This window comes from Triturus cristatus, chromosome 9, assembly GCF_964204655.1.
Source record: "Triturus cristatus chromosome 9, aTriCri1.1, whole genome shotgun sequence".
Taxonomy (NCBI): Eukaryota; Metazoa; Chordata; class Amphibia; order Caudata; family Salamandridae; genus Triturus; species Triturus cristatus.
The window spans coordinates 1,172,328,459-1,172,354,411 of record NC_140592.1 but is presented as its reverse complement, the minus strand read 5'-3'; positions in this window follow the sequence as shown (position 1 = coordinate 1,172,354,411).

Sequence of the window (25,953 nt, the reverse complement as noted above, 5' to 3'; positions counted from 1 at the left end):
TGTTTTTCACCCGGAGAATGAGGGCAAAAACGGAGAGCCCGATAGGGACCCGTCTCAGCAGCTGCTTTCTAGAACAGCTGGTGCTCCCCTCCGGCAGGACCCGGCCCAACTAAAGCCCTGACCAAGGTCATATTCCTTCTCCTCTGCTGTGTCACTCAGCGCCACTGTCAATATACTTCAGACATAGTTACTCAGTGGTAGCCCTCACACCATTACCCAAAAAAGAGGTTATGAGGCTACTGTCAATGTAAGGTGATCAGACAATTCTGGCTAACAGTACAATGAGTCTCTAATTATTCCTTGTTGTTTAAAAGATTGTCTTAGCTATTGTGAGATTCTGAAAGCCCCTGCGCTTTTTATCTCGCAGCCATTTGATAATATAAGTAGTCTCTACTGATGAATTGTAAAATGGAAACACCAAAAATATTGAATTAGAACATGGTCTTTGGGGCATATCAACCCTCTGTATAAAGAATATGAAGGATGCTACTTAAGATCAGATTGAGGTACTGATTATGTGTGTAGAGTGCTGTAAATAAAGCGAGCTAACTCAAGGAAAGGGGAGATAGAAAGTTTTTAAAGTGGGTTCCCTCTTCTTCCAGATATAGAAATATACCTCAAGACAGAGTACTCACTATGGTCAGTATGATTCACTCTCCTTCACACGATACCAAAGTTTTTTTTAATATGAAAAGGACTCTCACCCACTGGAAATTCCAGCGGCATGCTTCATCATCGAGGCCTCACCCAGATGCTGACTGCAAACTGCAACCTACCTCACAAACATTCATAAGCAAGTCGATTTGCGACCCACTAGGAATCGCTAGTTCAGACTTGTATGTTTTCGTACATTAGGAATTGCGATTTCCTGATTGTAATTCAAGAAGATTCGTAATTCGGAAATTGCAACCCCTATATTTTGTACATATGGGCCTTAATTAGTTTCAGGGCCTGCTTTTTCAGTGCAAGTGTGATATACTAAAATTACCTCAGATACAGGGTGAGAGGCGCAAAAAATACATATGTTCTTACACCAGTGCTTTAAATGGGCCGGTACTGTCCGGTACGGAGTACCGGCACTTTTCACTGTCTTACACTATAAATTTATGCCTACAATTTGCATACATCCACACATTTTAGGGAACCAGAAATGCCCAAGAGGATGCACAGAAATCTACGTAAAGCACATATTTCCATAAGCACTCATTGTTGCATCTTCTAACTCTGCACTTGCCTTTCAGGAGTAAGTGTGGCGATGTAAAATGCATTTGCACATTGCTTTTTTCATTTTTTTCCTCAGATAGAAAACATTTTGGTATGCCCTAATGCCAGGGAACGTCATGAACCTGTACAGAAAATAAAGGACCCGTCTAAGCATATTTTCAGAATGCAATGGACGCCTGGATGAGTTAAAGACCGAATGAAGTTCATTGCATGGCATATTGAGGAACCTGGCATTTTATGGAAAATAGAAATGGCTAAATACAGATGTGCTGCCCGTTTCTTGGCAGTCAGGCTTATTACAGTATTGTCTTCCTGTGTTACGCCCCGGGACCTTCTGCTAGGGGGATCTTTCAATAAATTCACCGCCCCTTCTGTAATAAAATATTTTTCAATGTTTTCCTTACACCCACCAGATCTCCCCGTAGGGCACTGTGATTTTGGATCCAGGAGAACAGTTGTATTTATAAATGTGTGTCTCTCATACTGTGGTTTTTCCTTTAATATCTGCAATTACCATTGACACACGATCCCTTCTATTCTGTGGTCTAATCACGTTGAAATGCATTTCCACATGGTCTCCTAGTTTAAACAGTGTTTGAAGCCCTCCAATGGTGTGACTTCCCCTACAAACTTTGACTTTTGGCCCAATTTAATTCTAGGCGGTATCCTTACTGCCAAGAATGTGGTCTTCCCGCCAAGTGTAATCGTGGGCAGACCTAAGGGTTAACCATGTTGAAGCCTACTCCGCCTCAGCCATGATTAATCCCCTCCGACAGCTTGCGGCGTCAGGGCCGTCAGAGGCTGACCTGTCATTTCGCTCAACTAATTTAGATGGGCGGAATTACAGGTCAGTATTCACTGATCGTCACCACCAGGAAAACACTGGTGGTAAGAGGCAGTGGAAACTGGTAAATGCTTCCTTTTCCATGGGAGAGGACCCCCACGGCGAGGGAAGCATTGCATTTTATTTTTAAAAAAGAAAATCCTGTTTCAGGATTTTGTTCTAGAAAATAAAAAACGGAACCCGTTTGGTACAGGGCTCTGTCCCGCTGACAGAGCCCTGTACCACATAGAAAAATGCATTGGTCCTACCAATGCATTATAAATGACCGCCACCTTGCTGGTCATTTATAAATTTGGCGGGCAGAGTAGTCTCTGCCTGGCGGGCGTATAGTCCTAAAAAGGGCCAACTGAGATAACTTCGCCCACCAAAATGTAAATCGGCCCTTTGCCCCTAATGAGATGTGGATTCAGGGTATGTGTAAAATATTCTACATGTGGCCTCACTATTGATGGGTGCAAGTACAGCGCATTCTTCTTTTTTAAGCAGGCAATACTTCTTCGTAGCCACCCTACGCTGGCATTACTCTCCAAGCGTTTCCATATTGGTTACCATTCAGAGGTTGGGTAGTGAGATGGACGCAAGCATCCTAAGTTGTTTGGGAAGATTCGAAACCTCACTTCCCCATTTTGAAGTGTTTCTGGAGATTTTACTGTGTTGTCCTTCCTCGTTCTCAGCTCCCATGATATGAATTATCCATGCCTTGGCGTTCTCTGGAACCAAAACTGATAAATACAGCCACACCTCTTTTTACTGCCTTTGCCTCAGAATGGATCACATTTACCACCGCATCACAAGTCAGTGTATCTCATTTCTGCAATCCTTATTAATGAGACAGAATTATTGGGTTAGGCTGCAAACACTGTCTGTGCCTGAGCCCAGTATTCCGGGATTGTGTAAAATGACTGCACCTTCATGTTTTTTCTGCACAAAATCCTCAAAGTGTTTCTTGGTGGAATTTGCTTGCATAAAAGAGGTAAATCACTGGGGAAAAGGCTAAGTTTTCGGGTCAGGTAAAGCTGCATTCACATGCTTTCCCCCTTTGCTACCTCATTAGCTTGGATTAGGGCAGTAATGTTGCTCTAGGGTAATACCACAGGTTGTGGTAACAGCCCATGGTCATACTGTGCTGCTCATAAAGAGAACCTTAATAGTCATTGTGAAATCTCATTAAAGGCTTTGCTGAAGCCTTCCTCATTCTGTTGCAAATGGATCCTAGCCAAATATTCCCTTTGAGTTGTGTGACTGGACTTCTCTTTGAGAACCCATGCTGCCATCAATCCAGTACAAGTTGAAATGAGGTGAACTCAACTTTTCCTTTGCTTACAAGTAATTCTGTTACTGCGCTTGATGGCGCCTTGGTGCGGCTACAAATCTCATTTGACAGACCGTTATGGTTGACTGAGGGAAAAGAGAATTAGCATTCAATCCAACAATTCAAAGTTGTGTAGCCCAGTTGACTATACAATAAGAACCTGGAATCAGTAACTAAAGTCAAAGTGGTTTATTACAAATTAGTAATCCATTCAAATCAACGCAAATTAAGCATAGTTCAAATACAGAATTAAAAAATAAGCGTTAGTCGACAAAGTAAGTCCGGTTGATAGCATCAATATGTGGCACGTGCAGCCACATAACTACAAAAGGCAAAATCTTCTAAGCAGGGCTCAGAGTTTAATATCCAAAATGGTCCAGAATGGAAAGCTCAAAGATTATGCAGGAAATAGAGAGGTAAAGGAGGAAGGTGTCAGCATTACGAGGATTTCCGTAGAAAACCTCAAAAAGGGAAACAAGTATTTAGCATATAGCTTTACACTCCCAAGAATAGGTAAAGCAGAGAGGTTTGTACCTCTCTAAGGGGCATATTATCAAGAAACGGCGTTAAAATTATCGCCGCTTTAGAGGCAGAAAACTGCCGCTAAAGCGGCGATAATGGGCTTGATAATATGCCCGTGAGAATTCCCATAGAAGTCCATGTTCTGGTGTCAACATGGGCTTCTATGGGAATTCTCTGCGGCATATTATCAAGCCCATTATCGCCACTTTAGCGGCAGTTTTCTGCTGCTGAAGCGGCGATAATTTGAACGCCGTCCTTGATAATATGCCCCACAGTCAAAGTGGATCTTCCTTAAACTCTGACGGTGTATACTTCAATTAAAAACACACATACATCCTCGACCTTCAATCCTCACACCATCTTTATAGGAACCAATCAAATTACACTTCCCATGCACAGTGGCGACATTCCCAAATCTTCCCATCCCACGAAACCTGGACATTCACACGGCCTTGGGCAGAACACCATTGCTGATACACGACGTATAAACACCTTCTCCAGCTTATTAGTTCTTCAAGTCTCTGCCAAGATTTTCTTCTCAGGCCTCTAAATCTCTAATACATAATCCTGCTTTATCGAGCTAATGAAGCCCTGAAACTGCATCTGCAGAGGAGAGGACATATAAAGAAACCCTAAAAATGCATTTTGAAATTCAGGCCTAGTTAGGTTAGCTTAGGTGAATACTAAATTATGCACTCTCACTAGACAATTAGATGTGCATGTCGAGCTTCAAAAATAAATGTGGCAATATAAATGTAACTTAGGTAAAGGAGTCAATGCACTTTCAAATAAATGCAACATGCCTTAAAGCAAAAGTGTAAATATGTATGAGAACTACATTTCGCCATAGTTAAGATAAACATTAATGTGCACACGTTTATGATACTCTAATTTCCACAGTGAATGCATTTTAGTAATATAGTTGAATACTTCACAGAGTGTATGGTGCTATAATATGCACATATATATTGTGTTTCGGTGACGTGTAAGGGTGGACTCAAATTTACGCTTCTCCACCCTCAACTTTGTTGTGTGAATTACTAGATTTCAGGTGCAGCCGCCTCCCCTTTCTCATGTTTTTGAAGTGGGATACATCTGCACACAGGGATTGGATCGTTTGCTGTCCCAGGCCACTATGTCCAAGTGCGCCCACTCACTTCTCCCTGAGCATGCGCACACACTCAAATCCTGTTTACGCAGAAACACAAGCAAGTAAGAAATGGATTTGCCATGTATACTGCATGCACCCTTAGCTAGGACTATTAGCAATAATACAGGATGGGTATTGGAGACCTGCTCTTGTGGAATCATATTAGTGACGCCCTTACTGGTGTAACTTACAAGCATATGTATTCCTTACCTGAACTAAAAAAACACATAATAATGATAAGTGTTTCTATAAGTTTTTCTTCGTCCACCGCGTGTTTCAAGCACCTCTGGATCACAACATCTGCTCCAGAGCCTTTTAGAAGCTGGCGCTGACCGATGAAAAAAGGTTTTCTCGGAGTGTGGAAGGCCCCTGCACAAATCACAAGCCCCACGGATCCCAGACGCGCTAGTACGCATGTCGGCAGGCGCTAAATGGCTGCTGCGCGTTTTAAAGTCACTCAACACCCCAGGTGTTGGCCGCTTTCACTTTCCGGCTGGGAAGGGGTTTTGCAGGGTTATTTTCCGCTGGTCTTGGCACGGCCACTCACGGGTGGTGCCGGTGTTAGGATAAAACATGGACTCTATCGTCCAGTGACTCCCAGCAACTGGTCGGTATTTTTATATAATTTCCAAAAAGAGTGAACAGCGCAGTTTGTATGAACATACCCAATGTGTCAAGTGGCGTCACGTGTAGCTACAAAAAATAAGACTACATGCAAATAAAAAAAAAAAGATGCCTTGGCTATAAAAGCAAAACGCTGTACTTTCCTTTTACAAATCATTGTTGTAAGACAGGTCAGTCCTATTGGCTTCATTCAACCAATGGAGACTACTGTATTGTAGTGTTTATTATTTGTAGAGCCCAAGGGATGGGTTCCAGTCTCTAGGCGCAGAGAACAATAAATTTACCATAGAGAAATAAAGAAGCAGAAATGGCCATAAGATGGAGAAATAATACAATAGGCGGTAATAACTGCAACACCCAGAATGCTCTGAAGATTCAGCATGTGATAGTATGTGTCCAATCATCCCAGAGGTAACCCGCCACCCAGAGCACACTCTGGCCCACTATTACATTTACTACATTCTAAGATTTGGAGTTATTAGAAAAGTCCATATCATCAGGAGCGATACCTGCCAGTCCTGGGCTTCCCATGTACCTCCCATGTGGCCTCAACTGAAACATAAGGCATTAAGTTCTAGATCGCAGTGGCTTCTAGAAGTGCAGAATGGACTCAAAGGTATGTTGATGATCCCCAACCCCACCACCATCAATGCTTCTTAGCAACAAATACCAACCCACAATACTCAGGAAAGTGTATTTTTTTCACCCCTCCTTTAATTTGCCATTGGCCTATTCAATGCTCCAAATCTGTGGTGCTGCCAATAATTATTAATTATTAATTTAACAAATGATGAGGAGCGAATGGTAAAGTAAAAGCGATGAGTGTAAATTTGAGAGGAAGGGACAGGGAGACTCAAGCCATTCAGAAAGAAGAATTCAAGCCAGCCTTTCCTATCGCTCGAGAGAGCATCCCCCTGGGCATGGCCTGTGCTTCTATGGCCATCCCTAACGTGTTTCAGTTGCCCCGAGATCTCCCCCTTCGGCTTCGCCTGAGAATGGTTTAGAGCTTCCATTGGTCTCTTATTCTTGTAGCCTTATGGACTAGCTAAACTTGACTCACTCCACACAAGCCCTGGCTGCTGGTGGATAATACTCATAACTTGTCATGCACTTTACTTTAGTGGTCTTTGAATGATGAAGGATGAGTGTTACCAGCAAGAGACAACACCTTCCCATTTCTTCTTACTTTTTCTTAGGTTCCAAGACCTTTGAAAGAGATTCCACAAATCACCCAAGAGAGAAGCTATTGGAAAACGTACCTGGTCCCCTCCATTACCCTGAGGGAGATGATCTATCCAAGCTCTTTTCTGGGGTCTGTAATAGGCAGACATTCCTCCAGTGCCCTGAGGGAGATGATCTATCCAAGCTCTTTTCTGAGGTCTGCAATGGGCAGTCATCCCTCCGGTGCCCCGAGGGAGATGATCTATCCAAGCTCTTTTCTGAGGTCTGTAATGGGCAGACATCCCTCCATTGCCCCGGGGGAGATGATCTATCCAGGCTCTTTTCTGAGGTCTGCAATGGGCAGACACCCCTCCAGTGCCCTGAGGGAGATGATCTATCCAAGCTCTTTTCTGAGGTCTGCAATGGGCAGACATCCCTCCAGTGCCCTGAGGGAGATGATCTATCCAAGCTCTTTTCTGAGGTCTGCAACGGGCAGACATCCCTCCAGTGCCCAGGGGGAGATGATCTATCCAAGCTCTTTTCTGAGGTCTGCAACGGGCAGACATCCCTCCAGTGCCCAGGGGAGATGATCTATCCAAGCTCTTTTTTGAGGTCTGCAATGGGCAGACATCCCTCCAGTGCCCAGGGGGAGATGATCTATCCAAGCTCTTTTCTGCGGTCTGCAATGGGCAGACATCCCTCCGGTGCCCTGAGGGAGATGATCTATCCAAGCTCTTTTCTGGGGTCTGTAATAGGCAGACATTCCTCCAGTGCCCTGAGGGAGATGATCTATCCAAGCTCTTTTCTGAGGTCTGCAATGGGCAGACATCCCTCCAGTGCCCAGGGGGAGATGATCTATCCAAGCTCTTTTCTGAGGTCTGCAATGGGCAGACATCCCTCCAGTGCCCCGGGGGAGATGATCTATCCAAGCTCTTTTCTGCGGTCTGCAATGGGCAGACATCCCTCCAGTGTCCAGGGGGAGATGATCTATCCAAGCTCTTTTCTGAGGTCTGCAATGGGCAGACATCCCTCCAGTGCCCCAGGGGAGATGATCTATCCAAGCTCTTTTCTGAGGTCTGCAATGGGCAGACATCCCTCCAGTGCCCCGGGGGAGATGATCTATCCAGGCTCTTTTCTGAGGAGGGAAAAATAACCCAGCCTGATTGGCTGGATGTTTGAATTGTTAGGAAGCATTGGGTGATGCAGTGGGTGCTGATTATCCTTGTTCATTTGTCCAGTTGCCTGGCTTTGGAAACATACCCTGGAGCTGCCCATCAGCTCACTGATTATCTCTTGGACTTGTACATTTGTGGACCCATGTTGCTATGGAGGATCCTGCTGATGCACACATCCTCCGGCCAAGAACTAAGCGTGAAGGCACTGCTGAAGCTCTGCTGGAAACCCTGCTGCTGACCTTGCCTTTTGTGGAAGTCCACAACCAGCCAAAGAAGACCCGAGGGTGCCTAGGCCATATGGACGGACTGCAGCAGAAACAACCTCAGCAACAACTGATGCTTTTCTCACCCTTCTAGTGAGCTCCTCAAACCCTCAGCAGACATGGGAACAGGCTACAGCAGAGATTGACTGCTATGATGTTCAAGTGGCAGGAGGGTGACTTTGCCTGGCAATCACACCCCTGCCTACACCTTTTATTTTTTGTTATCTATTACTTGTATTATTGTTAGTAATTTCAGATGAACCTCTGGTTTCCATAAAACATACAGTCCACAATATTGTCCCATTTCTGTGCAGGTACCAACAAAAGTGAAATTGTCTTTGTTTCTACTTTACTTTGTCCTGTTTAGATATTTGCAAACCACAGGGTTACAAACCTTAAACAGTACTGAAGCGATGCAAAGTAATCAGTAGAGCCTTGTAAACATTAAAACTTCGCAGTTTCTAGAGAGTGCGTTGAGAGGGACCCTGGCTGCGTTGCTGTTTACTGCGATTTCCATCTGCCACAACAGATCGCCATTGTCCACATGAGGTTACCGTTCTCATTGTGAGATTGCCAGTCCATGGCATCATTATTGTGGTACATTAATATTTTTGTTTGTTCTTCCTACTATGCTGCTTACTGTTGATACTGTAAATATAATTTATATATGGCATTAAAAGTATAGTTTAACACGCAACATTATCTGGACAGCCATGCTTTATTGCCAATGTTGGTGGTGTAGTGGCACATGCACGTGCACATTCACGTCCTCCACACACCTCCCTGAGCTAAGCTCTGGCTGCTCTCGCGCACCTACTCCAGAAAGGCACAGGGAGGTAAGTGAGGCCTACAAGGTTTTGCGGGTTTAGCCCTTAGTCTGAGTGGGTTGAAATCTACGGTGCAAAATGTGCATTTGACAAACACGAAACCCACCAAGGGTGGCATCTACCTGATGCCCAACCTGCGCATCATTTCAAGTTTCAGCCCGTGAATGGGGGAAACATGCTAATGTGTTTTGAATTGGGTTTGTCCACACAATTTCAGCCAGGTTTTTATGAGTTTAGGATTTGTGGATCCGTCAGACTAAGGGCATTAGATTATTAAATGCTGGCTCCTAGTAATAACGTGTTTTGAATTTGTTTTTTCCACACAATTTCTGCCAGGTTTTTATCTGTATAGGACTTGTGGATTCCTCAGATTAAGGGCATTAGATTATTAAATGCTGGCTACTAGTGGCTATGATTTTTTTGTTTTGTTTCAGTGGCCCTGAAACTGTGTGCTCCGGAGAACATGGCCTGACAGTGACAATAGAGATGCACCAATCTAGTTCTTGTTTAATGTATATTTACTCCAGTTAATGCAGGAGTACCCATTCAGCGTCTGGTTTAGATACACCATTGGTAAGAAAGACGCCTCCACCCTGTACAGAGAGTGGCAGTGCACCCATCCTGCGCATGGCTTGGGTACATTGCTGAATGAAGAGGTGTACCCACCGTGAAATTGGTACAGGTACATTGCTGGCAGTAGATATGTTTCTACCACAACGTAGTGTTGCCACTTATCTGGCGAGTGAGGTGCATCTGCTCTGTGCTTGGTTTGGGCACGCATGTTGCATGTAGTGGGGGTGCATATGCCACACAGGTGTAGCTCTCTCAGCTTGGTGCTGGTACATTGCTGACAAGGGAGGGGCATCTACTGTGTGTTTGGTTTAGGTATATTGCTGGCAAGTGAGATGTATGTGCCACGCATGTGCATCTACCCTCAGCTTGGTGCAGGTGCATGGCTTACAAGCGAGGTGCATCTGCTCTGTGAATGGTTTGGGTATGTTGCATGTAGTGGGGGTGCATATGCCACGCAGGTGCATCTACCCTCAGCTTGGTGCAGGTGCATGGCTTACAAGCAAGGTGCATCAATTCTGTGCTTGGTTTGGGTGTATTTGCTGCCAGGGGAGGTGCCCATGTCCTGTGCCTGGTTTAACTGTATTTATTGCAGTGGAGGTGTATCTACCCACAGCTTGGTGCAGGTACACTCTGACAAGGGAGGTGTATCTGCCCTGTGGCGGGTTTGGGTATATTGCTGGCAGTGGAGGTGCCCATGTCCTGTGCCTGGTATAACTGTATTTATTGCAGTGGAGGTGTCTATCTCACGGAGGTGTATCTACCCCATGTTGGTGCAGGTACAATGCTTAAGGGAGGTGCATCAACTCCGTGCTTGGTTTGGGTATATTGCTGGCAGTGGAGGTGCCCATGTCCTGTGCCTGGTTTAACTGTATTTATTGCAGTGGATGTGTCTATCTCATGGAGGTGTATCTACCCCATGTTGGTGCAGGTACAATGCTTAAGGGAAGTGCATCAACTTTGTGCTTGGTTTGGGTATATTGCTGGCAGTGGAGGTGCCCATGTCCTGTGCCTGGTTTAACTGTATTTATTGCAGTGGATGTGTCTATCTAATGGAGGTGTATCTACCCCATGTTGGTGCAGGTACAATGCTTAAGGGAGGTGCATCTGCCCTGTGCTTGGTTTAGATATATTGCTGGCAGTGGAGGTGCACATGTACTGTGCCTGGTTTAAGTGTGTTTATTGCAGTGGAGGTGTATCTACCCACATCTTGGTGCTGGTACATGACTTAAAAGGGATGTGCATCTTCCCTGTGCTTGGTTTAGGTACATGTTTTGGCAGTGGAGGTGTCCATGATCTGTTCCTCCTTTAAGTGTATTTAGTGCAGTATAGGGGAATCTTCCCTCAGCTTGGTGCAGGTTCTTTGTTTACAAGGGAGGTGCATCTGCCCTGTGCTTGGTTTAGGTATATTTGTTGGCAGTGGAGGTGTTCATGTCCTGTGCCTGGTTTAAGTGTATTTAGTGCAGTATAGGTGTATCTACCCAGCTTGGTGCAGGTACATTGCATCCAAGGGAGGTACTTCTGCTCTGTGCTTGGTTTAGGTATATTTGCTGGCAGTGGAGGTGCCATGCCCTGTTTCTGGTTTAAGTGTAGTTACTGCAGTATAGGTGTATTTATCCACAGCTAGGGCGGGGCTTCTACTCTGTGCTTAGATTAGGTATATCACCAACAACAGGGAAGCGTCCACCATTACCTGTCTGCAGTTACATTGCTGTCGTAGAGCTGCATTCAGACCTGTGCTTGGTGTAGTTACCTTGTTGCATTGAGAAGGATCCCTCCAATGTTTGGTTTATATACATTTTAATGAGTTATCGAATGTGTGTCTATTTAGCGATTGGTTTGGGTTTGTAGATGAAACAGACCATCCATCCCACGCTTGGCTTTCATACATTGGGGCAGCCTGTGAAGATGTGCCCGCCTAGTTCATCATTTTGGTGCATTAGAGCCAATATCATCCGCTGCTCCTTGCGCCTTGTCTGCAAGATCTTGGCAATGAAGAGGCAACCACCCTGTGCTTGGTTGGGATAAACTGATCCAAGTAGAGACCCATTCATCCGGCACTTGGCTTGCATAAAGTGATGCCAATCAGTAGAGCTATGTTCAACGATGCATTAGGTACACTGAAGCCAGTTGAGGTGTGGTCATGCTGCAGCTGCCGTAGATGCCTTACAGCCAATGCAGGCACGGCCATCAATCACTTGGGTTAGTACATTGGTGAGACAGTATCTAATAATCCATTCAGTAAGTCACGTTGCTCACCAACAAAATAAGAACTGATAAAGTAAATAGTTCTGGCTTGCATTGTGAGGTCATGTCTGAAACATTAACTGACGAGGTAAAAATCAAAAACATTAGAAATTCTGCTGCGGTGATAAAACGAAGGAAAAACGAAAGTTTTCTGTATTCAATTCAAACAAAAGACAAGGAATTTAATATGTGATAATTCTGCGTAATTTTGGAAGATAAAATAGTTCCTTGTGTACTAGAATGTAGGCACTCCGTAGGAGGTGGAGTGATACAACAAAGAGCCAAAAGCATCAGGTGAAAGAGCTTTGCTCTCTGGGTGGAGCTAAAGGGCACGTGGTGTATATTTTAAAGAATCGATAGCAATGGGTCGTCGGGAAAGCTGCACAGCCAAGCCAGGCCTACAAATGTAGTGTAATACCCCCATAAACAAGCAAATCATGCCACTACTGTGCTTTATTTTGCAATTCCTTTTTCACATATGTTCTGCTTTGCTTTTAAATCGAACCAGATATATTATTGCAGCCATCTTTTCCTGGTACTCCCAGATAGATTTCAGTGTAAACTCATTCTGCTTGAGGTTAGAATTCTTAATTAATCAGACATCAAACATGAGCAGGCAGATGAAAATATAAGCCAGGGCTGCATATGCAGGTCAGCTGATCTCCATTTCACTGGGCCACTCTTTAACATGCCATTTAACGCTAAAGAGCAGCAGAAAAAAAGGTCCTATTACTTGAGAAATTGTTAATAAACTTTCCCTGTTCGGTCTCTCCTCGGCGTGGACATGGGCGAAAGGCATTCTGGGGCAGCAGCATGGCGGATTCAATTAGCGCGGGAAGAGCCTGAGCAAAAGAGGCGTTTGTACTTGTCAGGAAGGGAGCTTACAACTCATTAGCCGCAGGCCCAAAGACACGCTGGCTCAAGGACCCTGGAGCGAAGACCCGCCAACCCCCCCACTCCGCCAGTAATCCTCTTAGAGAGCAGATTGGCGCTCCGCAGGGTGGACTGGTAGGGCCATTTAGAGCAAAGCCTTGAATCAGGGGGGACGCATCGGGCTATCTCATCAAAGCCATGGGCATGACATGCAACCGCTCTGCAGTGTCTGCTCCGCTAACCTGCCAAGCATGGAAGTGATTAATGCAATTCCCACATGCTCCAATCACGGATCATGTTAATGGATTTAAAGGCTTTGTCAGGGCTGATTGATTGGACCGGCCAATGGAAAAGCAAGTTTCCATATGTTCAACCTCAATGTGCAAGCTGGAGTAAGTAGCATTAAACAAAATTGATGGGTTGGATTTAGTACCCACGATGAATGACATAATTTTTATATCCGTGAGCGGCGGGTGCGGGTTAGTTAAGCAGGGGGGCCATTTTCAAGCCACAGTGTGGAAATGGTCACATATGACGTTCTTGTGTGCATATTGTTGCCTGTATGGGTATGTTGCACTATAAGTAGGGCCTATTTGCCTGCTAAAATCAGATTTAAAGCCCTCCATCTAATTGAAATGGTCTATATAATTCAGAATAAATTTAATCATGACATAATCAGTATCATTATTGGCTCAGTATTTAATAAGACATTTTCTATCAAGAGAACAAAGAGTCCAAAAGCCAAATTCTAATTTAATATAAGCAGTAAGGGCCTGGTTAACAAAGGTGTGCAGATGTGTTTGAAACTAAAGGTCATGGGCAGCCTAAAAACAAAGAGAAGCACCAGTGATGTTCCTTCCCCCACCCATGGCATAACTAAGCAACCATAATGGTGCTTCTCACCCAGCCCTGTACAAAATACCCAATCAGTTTAAACAACAGCGGTGTTCTGGTCTGCTGTCAGCGTCTGGTGTTGCCATGTTTAATGGCAGTAGAGTCTGGTCTGCTGTCAGTATCTGTTTTCCTCAGGTTTTTTTGCAGCAGATAATGGTCTGCAGTCAGTGTCCACAGGGCAATGGCAGCGCATTCTGGTCTGCAGTCAGTGTCTGGTGTCCCAGGATAAATGGCAAAACATTCTGGTCTGTTGTCAGTACCTGGTGTCCCCAGGATTAATGGCAGCAGATTCCGGTCTGATATCAGTGCCTGGTGTCCCTAGGTTTAACTGCAGTAGATTCTGGTCTGCTGTCAGTGAATGGTGTCCCCAGGTTTAACCGCAGTAGATTCTGGTCTGCTGTCAGTGTCTGGTGTCCCCAGGTTCAATGGCATTAGAGTCTGGTCTGCTGTCTGTGCCTGGTGTCCCCAGGGTCAATGGCAGTAGATTCTGGTCTGCTGTCAGTGTCTGGTGTCCCCATGCTTAATGGCAGTTGATTCTGGTCTGCTGTCAGTGTCTGGTGTCCCCAGTTTCAATGGCAGTAGATTTTGAACTGCTGTCAGTGTCTGGTGTCCCCAGGTTCAACTGCAGTAGATTCTGGTCTGCTGTCAGTGTCGGGTGGCCCCATGCTTAATGGCAGTAGATTCTGGTCTGTTGTCAGTGTCTGGTGTCCCCTGGTTCAATGGCAGTAGATTCTGGTCTGCTGTCAGTGTCTGGTGTCCCAGGATTAATGGCAGAAGATTCTGGTCTGTTGTCAGTGCCTGGTGTCCCCAGGATTAATGGCAGCAGATTCCGGTCTGATATCAGTGCCTGGTGTCCCTAGGTTTAACTGCAGTAGATTCTGGTCTGCTGTCAGTGAATGGTGTCCCCAGGTTTAACCTCAGTAGATTCTGGTCTGCTGTCAGTGTCTGGTGTCCCCAGGTTCAATGGCATTAGAGTCTGGTCTGCTGTCTGTGCCTGGTGTCCCCAGGGTCAATGGCAGTAGATTCTGGTCTGCTGTCAGTGTCTGGTGTCCCCATGCTTAATGGCAGTTGATTCTGGTCTGCTGTCAGTGTCTGGTGTCCCCAGTTTCAATGGCAGTAGATTTTGAACTGCTGTCAGTGTCTGGTGTCCCAGGTTCAACTGCAGTAGATTCTGGTCTGCTGTCAGTGTCGGGTGGCCCCATGTTTAATGGCAGTAGATTCTGGTCTGTGGTCAGTGTCTGGTGTCCCCTGGTTCAATGGCAGTAGATTCTGGTCTGCTGTCAGTGCATGGTGTTCCCGGGTTCAACAGCAGTAGAGTCTGGTCTGCTGTCAGTGCCTGGTGTCCCCAGGTTCAACTGCAGTTGATTCTGGTCTGCTGTCAGTGTTTGGTATCCCAAGGTTCAATGGCAGTAGAGATTGGTCTGCTGTCAGAGGCTGGTGTCCCCAGGTTCAACTGCAGTTGATTCTGGTCTGCTGTCAGTGTTTGGTGTCCCCAGGTTCAATGGCAGTAGATTTTGGTCTGCTGTCAGTGTCTGGTGTCACCAGGTTTAATGGCAGTAGATTCTGCTCTGCTGTCAGCATATTTTTTCCTCTGGTTTTATGGCAGCAGGTAATGGTCTAGAGGCAGTGACCCAAGAGCAATGGCAGCAGATTCTGGTCTGCAGTCAGTGTTTGATGTCCCCAGGGTTAATGGAAGTAGATTCTGATCTGCTGTCACTGCCTGGTGTCCCAGGATGAATGGCAGAAGATTCTGGTCTGCTGTCCGTGTTTGGTGTCCCCAGGTTCAATGGCAGTAGATTTTGGTCTGCCTTCAGAGTCTGGTGTCCGCAGGTTCAATGGCAGTAGATTTTGGTCGGCTGTCAGTGCCTGGTGCCCCCAGGTTCAACTGCAGTAGATTCTGGTCTGCTGTCAGTGTTTGGTGTCCCCAGGTTCAATGGCAGTAGATGCTGATCTACTGTCAGTGCTTGGGGTCCTCAGGGTTAACAGCAGTAGATTCTGGTCTGCTGTCAGTGTCTGGTGTCCCCAGGTTCAATGGCAGTAGATTTTGGTCTGCTGTCATTGTCTGGTGTCCCCAGGTTCAATGGCAGTAGATTATGGTCTGCTGTCAGTACCTGGTGTCCCCAGGTTCAACTGCAATATATTCTCGTCTGCTGTCAGTGTTTGGTGTCCACAGGTTCAATGGCAGGAGATTTCTTTCTGCTGTCAATGTCTGGTGTTGCCAGGTTTAATGACATTAGATTCTGGTCTGCTGTCAGTGTGTGTCGTCCCCAGGTTCAATGGCAGTAGATTCTTTCTGCTGTCAGTGTCAGGTGTCCCCATGCTTAATGGCAGTAGATTATGTTATGCTGTCAGTGCCTGGTGTCCCCAGGTTCAACTGCAGTAGATTCTGGTCTGCTGTCAGAGTCTGGTGTCACCCGGTTTAACGGCAGTAGATTCTGGTCTGCTGTCAGTGTCTTGTGTCACCAGGTTCAACTGCAGTAGATTCTGGTCTGCTGTCAGTGCCTGGTGTCACCAGGTCTAATGGCAGTAGATTCTGGTCTGCTGTCAGTGCCCAGTGTCCTCAGGTTCACCGGGCAGTAGGTTTTGGTCTGCTGTCAGTGCCTGGAGTCCTCAGGTTCAACTGCAGTAAATTTTGGCCTGCTGTTAGTGTCTAGCGTCTCCAATGATCCGTGTTTGTCGCAGTCAGCACTCGTTCCACTTTATCGAGCAGCAGGCAGGCTGGATTTGACTATGAAATTTCCATAGGCCTCAGCCACAGTAGACATTGTATCATGACACTGCAAAGTCACTCGTGAGAAGTAGTCAGAGGGAATTTGATCTTTCCCGGGCCGGTGAACAATAGTGTAATCATACACTTGCAGTCTCAACCCCCACCTCTCAATTCAAGGGTGCATCTTGGCTTTTGGATTCCCAAAATTGGTGAGCAACACCTGGTGGTCAGTGACATGGGGGAAATCTTTTCCATATAGAAATACGTGGAAGTGATCACAAGCCCACACCACAGCTAGGCTTTCTTTTTTAGGTTGGGACTAAGCACATTCAGTTTGTGACAGACTCTTTCTTGCATAAGCCACAATATGTCTCTGTGCATTTTCACGACCATTGCTCTGAGCCAGAATTGCACCCAACCCCACCCGGCTTGCATTCACCACAATCTCTATATGCAATGTTAGAACAAAATAGGCTATTTCAGTAGCGGTCTCAATTGCATGTTTGATTTTCTTGAAGCTGTAATCACATTCATACGACCACCTGAACACAGCTTTCCGTTTTGTCAAGTCTCTCAATGGTGCATTGACACTGGCAAAATCACGAATGTACCTGGAACAGTAACTGGCCATGCCAAGGAAGGATCGCAGCATGGTCAAATCCTGTGGAGGACTAGTGGATGATAAACCTTGTACTTTAGCCAGGTCTGGTGTCATTTCCACTTCAGAGAAAACATGTCTGAGGAGTTTGAGCTTTGTTTTGTGAAACTCCCACTTTTCTCCATTCAATGTGAGGCCTTCATCAGCAAGTAAACTGCAGACTTGTGTCAGGGCTTTTTCATGTTCCTCTACAGTGGCCCCAAACACAGTTATATCATAACTATTAAAAGGCATGTGTGACAGGTTGTATTATGTGGTGAAATCCTGAAAGAGTTCAGCAGCTGATGATACTCCAAAGCTTAATCCTTTATATCTGAACAAACCAACATGGGTCGAAAGGTGTACCTGCATTTTTCTACCAATTTTAGTTGATGATACCCTTTGTTCAGATCAAGGCTGGAAGAGACTTTGGCACCATTCAGCTGTGTAATCATATCTGCAATGTGTGGACCTGTATGTCGTTCTAGCTCGATCGCCTTGTTGGCCTGGCACATAACAACACAGAGGTGCACAGCACCTCCTCTGACCTTCTTTGGCACTACCAATATGGGTGAGACTCATGGTGTTGGACTAGTAGAGCGTTCTTTTTCATCAGCTTCCTGCAGGTGCAAAGGAATTTGCAAAGTGTTTGAGAAACAGGACAAATGTCATCATTATGTGAGGCTGCACCTTCATGGTTTTAGGCTTACCTAGTCCATAAAATAAGGACGGGAACCGACTTACTATGTCTGTATGTGCATGTACTTTGCATTTGATTGAAATCAGACCCATGTCAGCAGCAGTGTTGAAACTGAGCAAACATGCGCTCGACAAAGTGCATTGAAGCACATGTATCAGCGCTTGTCCCTTCACCATCTTGTGCTGCATGCTTGCTACAAATGATACTTGACTGTGTAATGGTGTGAAAGTAGCTCATGTGTATACCTTTGTCTTTGAAGACGTAAGACGGGGCACCGGAGACAGTTAATGATATTTTCTGCCAGCATGATTTTTATCGATGCACCACTGTCAATAATAAAATGTATACGACAACCGTTCTCTTTGAGTGTGATCTTAAGGCAATGTGCAGAAAAGTTTGGTTGTTCAACATGGCAACCTCTCTTGGACATGGACTCTTCTCTGCATGAGGACAAACCTACATGTGCACGTTGCTTACTCGTGGACACCGTCATCATTCAACTATTTTTTTTAACCGTTGTGCGACACTAACATCGAAGAAACTGTGGAAGAGGACTTAGATGACGATCATCTTTTTCCATGTGCCTCATTTGATGTCACAGTTTGGCTTTGTCGGCGTGGCTAGGGTGCTTCTGGAACTTTCTGACATCCATCTCCTCTTTACGTGACGCAGTTGGTTTCTCTTTCGCTCTGCAAACTGTTATGATTTTTTTTTTACCTGCAGCCCTTGCATATTGGTCCAATGACGGGAGATTTACCTTTGTGCAGAAAGGAGAATGTGCATCGGAAATACAATTTCTTTTTTTTTTTTAAAGTTCTTTTAATTAAATACCAAAGAAACTACATTAATGGGTACAATCAGATGAAATAAGTCACATTTTCACATAGACATACATACGTAGTGCTGTTTTACAGTATAATACTTTGAATGCTATAGTAACATCAGCTATGGCACATCTGGATCTTCAAAAGAGGGAACAATTGGTGGGACTCATATATTTCCACAATATTCATTCCATTTGCTCCATATAGAAGACCATTTTTTTAGGGCAACCTCTTGCTACATATACTGTTTTTTCTCTTGTCATACACCAATCCATGTCAGCCTTCCATGCCTCCACTTTGGGTGGTACACTTGCGCCCCACAGCCTAGCGAGGTTCCTTTTGGCTACCATCAAACCCAGTGTGACCTATGTTTTGTCTTTACTATTTAAGTCAGTAGGTTCCCAAACGTTCAACAGACATCGTTTGGCCTCGAGTCCCACATCCAGTCCAAGAACCTCTGCAAGACAGTCATGGACTCCCTTCCAGTAATTCTGAATGTACACACATTCCCACAGAATATGCATGAATGTACCAGCCTGGCCACATTGCCTTCTACACATCCAATCGTCTGACCTGCCCACACTGACTAGCTTAGACCCCATGACATATATTCTATGAAGGATCTTGAGTTAGACCAGTCGCAGTTGGACAGAGATTGCGACCTCTCATGGAGAGGCCACCGCTTCCTGCCACTCCTCGTCATCGAGCTCCAGTCCATCTACTTTCCAGTGCTCTAGGACAAGTCTAAGGGGGTCTGGGACATTATTAATCAGTTTCTTATAAGTCAGGGATACCGCTTTCGTTTGTATATACCCATCGAGCAACCTATCCTCCAGCGGTGAGATTCTCCCTTTGGTAACTGTGATGTTAGTGCGTGTCTCACTTGTAGATATCTGAAGTATTCTGTGTCAGCCAGCTCATATTCTTGTTGCAGGGTGGCAAATTATACCAGTTCTCCCATCTTCCATAAGTCGTCTATCTTTGTGATCCCAATCATGTCCCACTTGTCAAACCCCTATGTGTTTTTCAGGGTGCCCAACTGCTCCGAGTCCCAGAGAGGAGTAGCTTGCGTGAGATCCTGATCCCAACCAAAACTTCTATTGACTGAATGCCACACCTGTACCGAATGCCTAGTTGGCCACGTCAAGGGACATTTTTTGCGTTTAGAGTAAAGGGCCATGTTGCAATTACCGCCTTGCAGTAGTCATTTATCCATCTTATAACCCGGGTAATCCCAGTGACGGTATGTGCACTGATTGACAGAAACCAGGTGGACTGCCCAATAATAATTTGTGATGTTAGGGAGTCCAATCCCCCATCATACTAGCTCAAGACTAATTTTGAAAAGGCTATACGAGGTAAACCATCCCAGAGCAGTTCCCTCTGGAGACTCTCCACATCCTTGAAATATTTCGCCGGGACAGGATCTGGGAAATTCTGAAGCGCGTAGAAGAAGCATGGTAATGACATCATTTTAAACAACGCTGCTCTCCTCAATAGCGAAACCAAGAGAGTTTTCCAGTTGGCCACATCTCTCTTCAATCTCTGCAGTGGGGGGAACAGGTTACGTTCATAACTAGTTTCAGGGTCTTTTGTAATAAATATTCCCAGATATTGGAATACCTCTTTCGCTTCCTGCATAGGACATTCCCTGGGGCAAGGGAGGAGGCCCTCCATTGAGGGCATACATTAAGGATTTACTCCAGTTAATTGTATACCCGGAATATTTCCCAAAATTTGTAAATATGTTAAGCACTCCATGGAGGGATGCTTTGGGGGATACGAGGTACAGCAGAATATCGTCCGCATAGAGGGAAATGCGGTCCTCCCATGTTTCAGCCCACTTCAAACCCCGAATTATGGGGTCGCTGCGAATCCAGGCAGCCATAGGTTCTAGAGTCAGGGCGAAAAGCAAAGGGGACAGTGGACCACCCTGTCGAGTCCCACCACCCAGTGTAAATACTTCCAATTTTTTATTATTGACAACCACCTGTACCAAGGGCTCTGTATACAAAAGGCGTACCGAATCCCATCTTGGTCAAGTCTGCAAACAGATGCGGCCACTCAATTGTGTCGAAGGCCATTGTGGAATTTAAGGAGACCACGACATCTTCTTCTCGTATAGTGCGTTGATGCCCTAACACGCCATGCAATCTCCTCAAGTTTAGTGCTGTGTTCTGGTGCGGCATGAAGCCTGATTAAAGACCGATTGATCCGGGTGCACTAATTTGCTCATCATTTGAACAAAACGACTTGCGAGCATTTTGGCTAGTACTTTAGGCTCGGCATTTAATAAGGAGATGGGCCAGCATGAAGAGCACTTATTTCTGTGTTTGTCCGTTTGTGTATGGTAACCAGTGTAGCCACCCTTTGATCTCGAGGGAGCACTCCCAAATCACGGCTTTCATTAAACATGCCCGGTACGTAAGTGGCAGGTTTGTCAGGCTTTAGCTTGTATAGCTCAATTTCCAGCCCATTAGGGCCCATAGCCTTACCTGATTGGAGGTTTCTAATTGCCTGGGCAACTTCATCATTAGTAAAATCGCTGTCAAGCGTGTTCCTTTCATCTGCAGCTAAAGTAGGGAGTAGTATGTCCGAGAGTAGGGCTCGAGAGTCCCCTTCTTGGAGGGAGGTACTCGTCTGGTAGATGGAGGGGTAACAGTCTGCAAATGTAATGGCTATTTCCTGTGGATCCGTAATTATTTCCCCTGACCCCGTCATTAGTTCTGGTACTAGTCTACTCGCTAGCTCTTTTTTATCTTGCCAAGCCAACAACTTTCCAGCCTTGTACCCCAGTTCATACAGTCTGCCTTCCTTATCTCTGCTCAGTGTCTTGGCCATGTCAGTAGCGATAGTTTTATATTCCTCTCTTTTGAGTTTCAGGGCATGGAGTCTGTCTTGCGTCATTGGTCCCTCTGTTTCCTCCTCCATAAAGAGGATTTCATCCTCTAGGCGGGCTAGGTCTTGTGTCTTTTCGCACACTGGAAATCAGTGATATGGCTTGACCCCTTACTACAGTTTTAAAGGCTTCCCACAGAGTTTGGGATGTCCGCACCGATTCTTTGTTCTCTAGAAAGTAATTTTCAATAGCTTCCGACAGTTTGCTTTTGACCACAGGGTTCCGAAAGTATCAGGGGTTGATGGGCGCTGTTCTCCCCACCCTTCCTATTTGAGACGCTTTACTGAGGAGATAATCTATTCGGTATAAGCTTTTGTGTGCCCCTGAATGGAAGGTATGCTGGGAACCTACCGGGTGGTACACTCTCCACGTGTCAACTAGGCCCATTGCATCTAGGAAATCAGGGAGACAACTATGTGAGGGGCTTATATTGAGCGGAGGACACCAGTCAAGGGAACCAGACACAACAGAATTAAAATCTCCACCTATTACCAGGTAGCCTTCTGAGACTGACAGCGTGACTTTGCCTGAATCTTTGAATGTTTGGCCCTGTAACCTTGGCGGGACATACACTGCTACTAGCGTAAGTGACTTCCCATCCCATTGCCCGGAAATTGCAGCATATCTACCCATCATGTCAGTCCAGGTGTGGTTTATTGACAGTGGAATGGAATTTTTAATCATAATGCCCACTCCTCTGGAACCCGTGGTAAAACCAGAGTAAACCAGTAGCCGGTAGCCCCATCTACTCATAGCTTTACAGGAGTTACCAACTAGGTGCGTTTCTTGGAGGAGCACCACATCTGGGGCTAGTCACTTAATGTATCGTAATACAATACTATGTTTTAATTTGTCCCCAAGCATGTTTACGTTCCAATTTAAGAGCTTAAAATCTTTATCCCAATGTGTCCCCATTCGTGTTGTCGTGTTTTACGTATCGCATATCTTGTCTTGCAATACTCAATGTCGCACTTTCTAATAAAACATGAAACAACCCAACCAACTCCTGCAAGGTCCTTTAAGTATTTCATGATCTTCTTGTCAACTGTTTCTTCTAGTGCGTCAATGAAATCATCGAACTTCTCAATCCAGACAGTTCATCTGGCGCTCATATTCATCTTTTTGGTGGCGTCGAATGGAAGCAGCAGTTTCGGGAAGGCGGTGGCATCATAATGACCTGTGGAACTTCCTGATGTTGAGAGCAGGGCTTGCCCCGGGCCGTCTGCTGCCCGCTAAGATCTGCTTCATTTATACTCTCTCTCGGCCCCCGCCACGTGCTTGCACCAGTGTCTTTGCAACCGCCATGATGCCGTATGGCCACTTTTTCATCTTTGTGGGTAAGTGTCTGGTTTATATCTTGCAAATGTTCATCACCGCTCTCAACCTTGTGCATTGTAGCTGGTCTTCCCTGCCTTTACACTCCTCATTATGTAAGTTTGAAAGTTCAATGTTGTGTGATGGCGCAGTACCTCTTCTTTCTGCCTTACCAACAGGTTCTGGGCCAACTATGACTGAATTTTCTACAGGGCCTTTGCCTTCTTCCAAAATCTTGCGCTGACTGGAGTGGCGCTTTGACACCTCATACGCCAACCGCCGATTGTCACTTTGATTAAGGCGCATGTGGCACACACAAGCAGTTTGCTGCAGCTTGACAAACTCTCTGGGGAAGAACTCTTGGATCTTCAGGTTACAGATTCTCTGACTCGTCGCCAATTGTAGCATCCTCCCAGCCCGGTAGCATGCAAATAGCTATGCCACACACAGAACTCAGTAGTGTGCGTCTTTATTCTTCAGAGTGCAACCATTAACTGATTCACAATATACCACCAACTTTATTTAACCACACCTAGATACACCCCAATGTTTATGCCATTCCTACAGAGTCCTTTGGGGACCAGAAGGGTCCCGCTATACAAATATATACAAGACACTACAGTTGCATAGTAATCAAAACTCGTGTGAAATGAGAACTCAGGACTAGAAATAAAGTCCAAAGACGTGCCACCTCTCTAGAGACACGTGCTGCCCTGCGTACAGCTAGAGCCAGGTGACTTCTGGAAATCTCGGGTTCCTGCTTGGCCCATTCATAAATCACTGTATGCAGCTCCGCACCCCAGTCTCGCACATGAAAGTGGAGCGCTGTCACAGGCAGTGCACTTGCTTCCCACCTGCCCTATGGTAAGCCACCACAAAGAGAATTTTAAAATTAAACAAAAGACTCTCATTTAAAGAAAAGCTTGCATCTTGCCTGTAGATGATAGGAAAAATAAACAGGAGATCGGGAGGGAGGAGAATCTAACGGGATGTCGTAGAGTCTGAAAAGACGCTGCATGCCATGTGCCTGTCAAGGGCTGGGGCCTTCTTCTTTGATATAATGATGGGGACGAGGAAGTCCTATAAGGGTTTAATTGTGGTAAGTAGGGCAGAGAAAGAAAGAGACAGAAAAAGTAAAGACATTAAAAAATTTAAAGACTTAGAACCAATAGAATGCTTTGAAATAAGGATGAAAAATGAAAAGCCTGCAGGAAAAGAACAAGCCGGGTAGGAATGTCACAATTAGAGAAAATAGAAAAGAGCAAGATAAACAAGCAGGCTGAAAGGAAATATTAAGAAACGAGCTTAAAAAAAGGCCACACAGCCCAATGGGAAACCTCAGGATGTTCACACGTGTAGCAGAGATGTGTGTGTGATCGGTAAGTCAATCAATCAATCAAGCTTTATTTCGACATGTGATGTCATAAAAGCACAATACTACAAAGAACACAATTACATAAGAACAATACATTTAAAAACATGTCGTAAAAAGGGTCTAAATATATAATACACAATAAATAATTAAAAAGGAATTAAACTTGACAGCTTTGAATATAAAAAGATTAACTAGACCAAATCTACCTCTGCCTGATCAGCCATGCCCATCCTAAGAATTTGGCCACTCCACATATTGTAGTAGTGTTTGTTGTTGAATTAAGGATTCTCAGGGCAGTAAGACTGTCCCTTGTCCCAAGCTGTAGGCAAGCAGGCCTGAGCCATTTCGTTCTTGGGGACGCATAGGCTGGGCAGACAAAGAGGAAGTGAGAAATATTTTCAGCAACACCTGAACAAGTAGGGCAATCAGGAAGGGTCTTATGCGGGGGATTCCACTTGCAGGTGCTATCGCGAAGAGGAAGAGTCCCAAACCTGAACTGGATAAAAAGCGTTCTGTCTCTGGGCTTAGAAATGAAGTCCAGGTAAGGTTCTAAGAAAGGGACGAGCTTGTGTTGGTAAAATGCCTCTGTGAGCCTGCCATGATTGGGGTCACTATGGGTCCGGGCATCGACCCATGCCCAATACGCTCTTTTGATTGCATCCTTAGACATCGGTGTCCCCAGATCCCGGTCAAATGCGAGACCTATTGCGGCCAAGAGTTTTTTAATTTTTGTCAACCACTCGATCTTGTGGGCTCCAGGTAAATTCATGACCTCCCTGAGCCCATCAGCATAATTAGAGAGCTCAGGGGTACGCCACAACCGTGCCCAGTGTAACAAAGGACGAAGAGTGACTAGGTCTCTAATAGAGCGCCTACCAAGGTCGCTCAATAGAGGACTGGTCGGTGTGCCCCTCGGGAGTGATAGAAGGTCTCTAAAAAACTTGTTCTCGTTGGTAACTAGGGTATCGACACAGCAGAAGCCCCATAATTCTGCGCCATATAGGGCGCTGCCTACCGCCTTTGCAGCATAGATATCCAAGGCTGGGGCGATGGGTTTAGTAATAGAGGCGCGAAATTCCTTGCCCAGGCTACCTATGGGCCGCCTATAGTTAAGTGTCATTTTGTCAATATGGGGCTGCCACTTGAGCCTATCAGTGAGTCTAATCCCCAAATAGTCGAACTCCTTAACACGCTCAAGTGGTTTTCCATCTAGGGTCAGAGTGGACCGAAAGGATCTAGTAGGGTTGAAGTAAAGTAGTTTAGTTTTGGAGGTGTTGATGACAAGGCCTCTCAGCTCACAGAACAAAAAGAAGCGATCTAAAAGCTTCTGTAGTCCTGCTGGGGTTTTTGAGATTAGAAGAGTGTCGTCCGCAAAAAGAAGGGCAGGGACTTTGTCACCCGCCAGTGTGGAGACGTCAGCTTCAATTTCGAGCAGATAGGATACTACACCATTCACAAAAAGGGTGAAGAGCGTAGGTGCCAACACACAGCCTTGGCGAACCCCTCTATTAACCGGGATTTTATCGGTTTTTTGGTCCTGAGTTCCCCATCTGATGCGGGCAAAGTTGTTAATATGCATCCGGATGAGGAGATTCAGGATATAAGGGGGGATCCCCAGCTCCTCCAAAATCAACCACAGGTCTAAGGCGGTCTTAAGATCTATGAACGCCAGATATAAGGCACCCTTGCCAATAATGACCACCTTCCAATAAAGTAGCACCAGCCTAAACGCTTGATCAATTGTGCTAGTGCAGGCCCTGAAGCCTGCCTGGAACTTTGTCATGATGCCATTTTCGTCTACCCAGGAG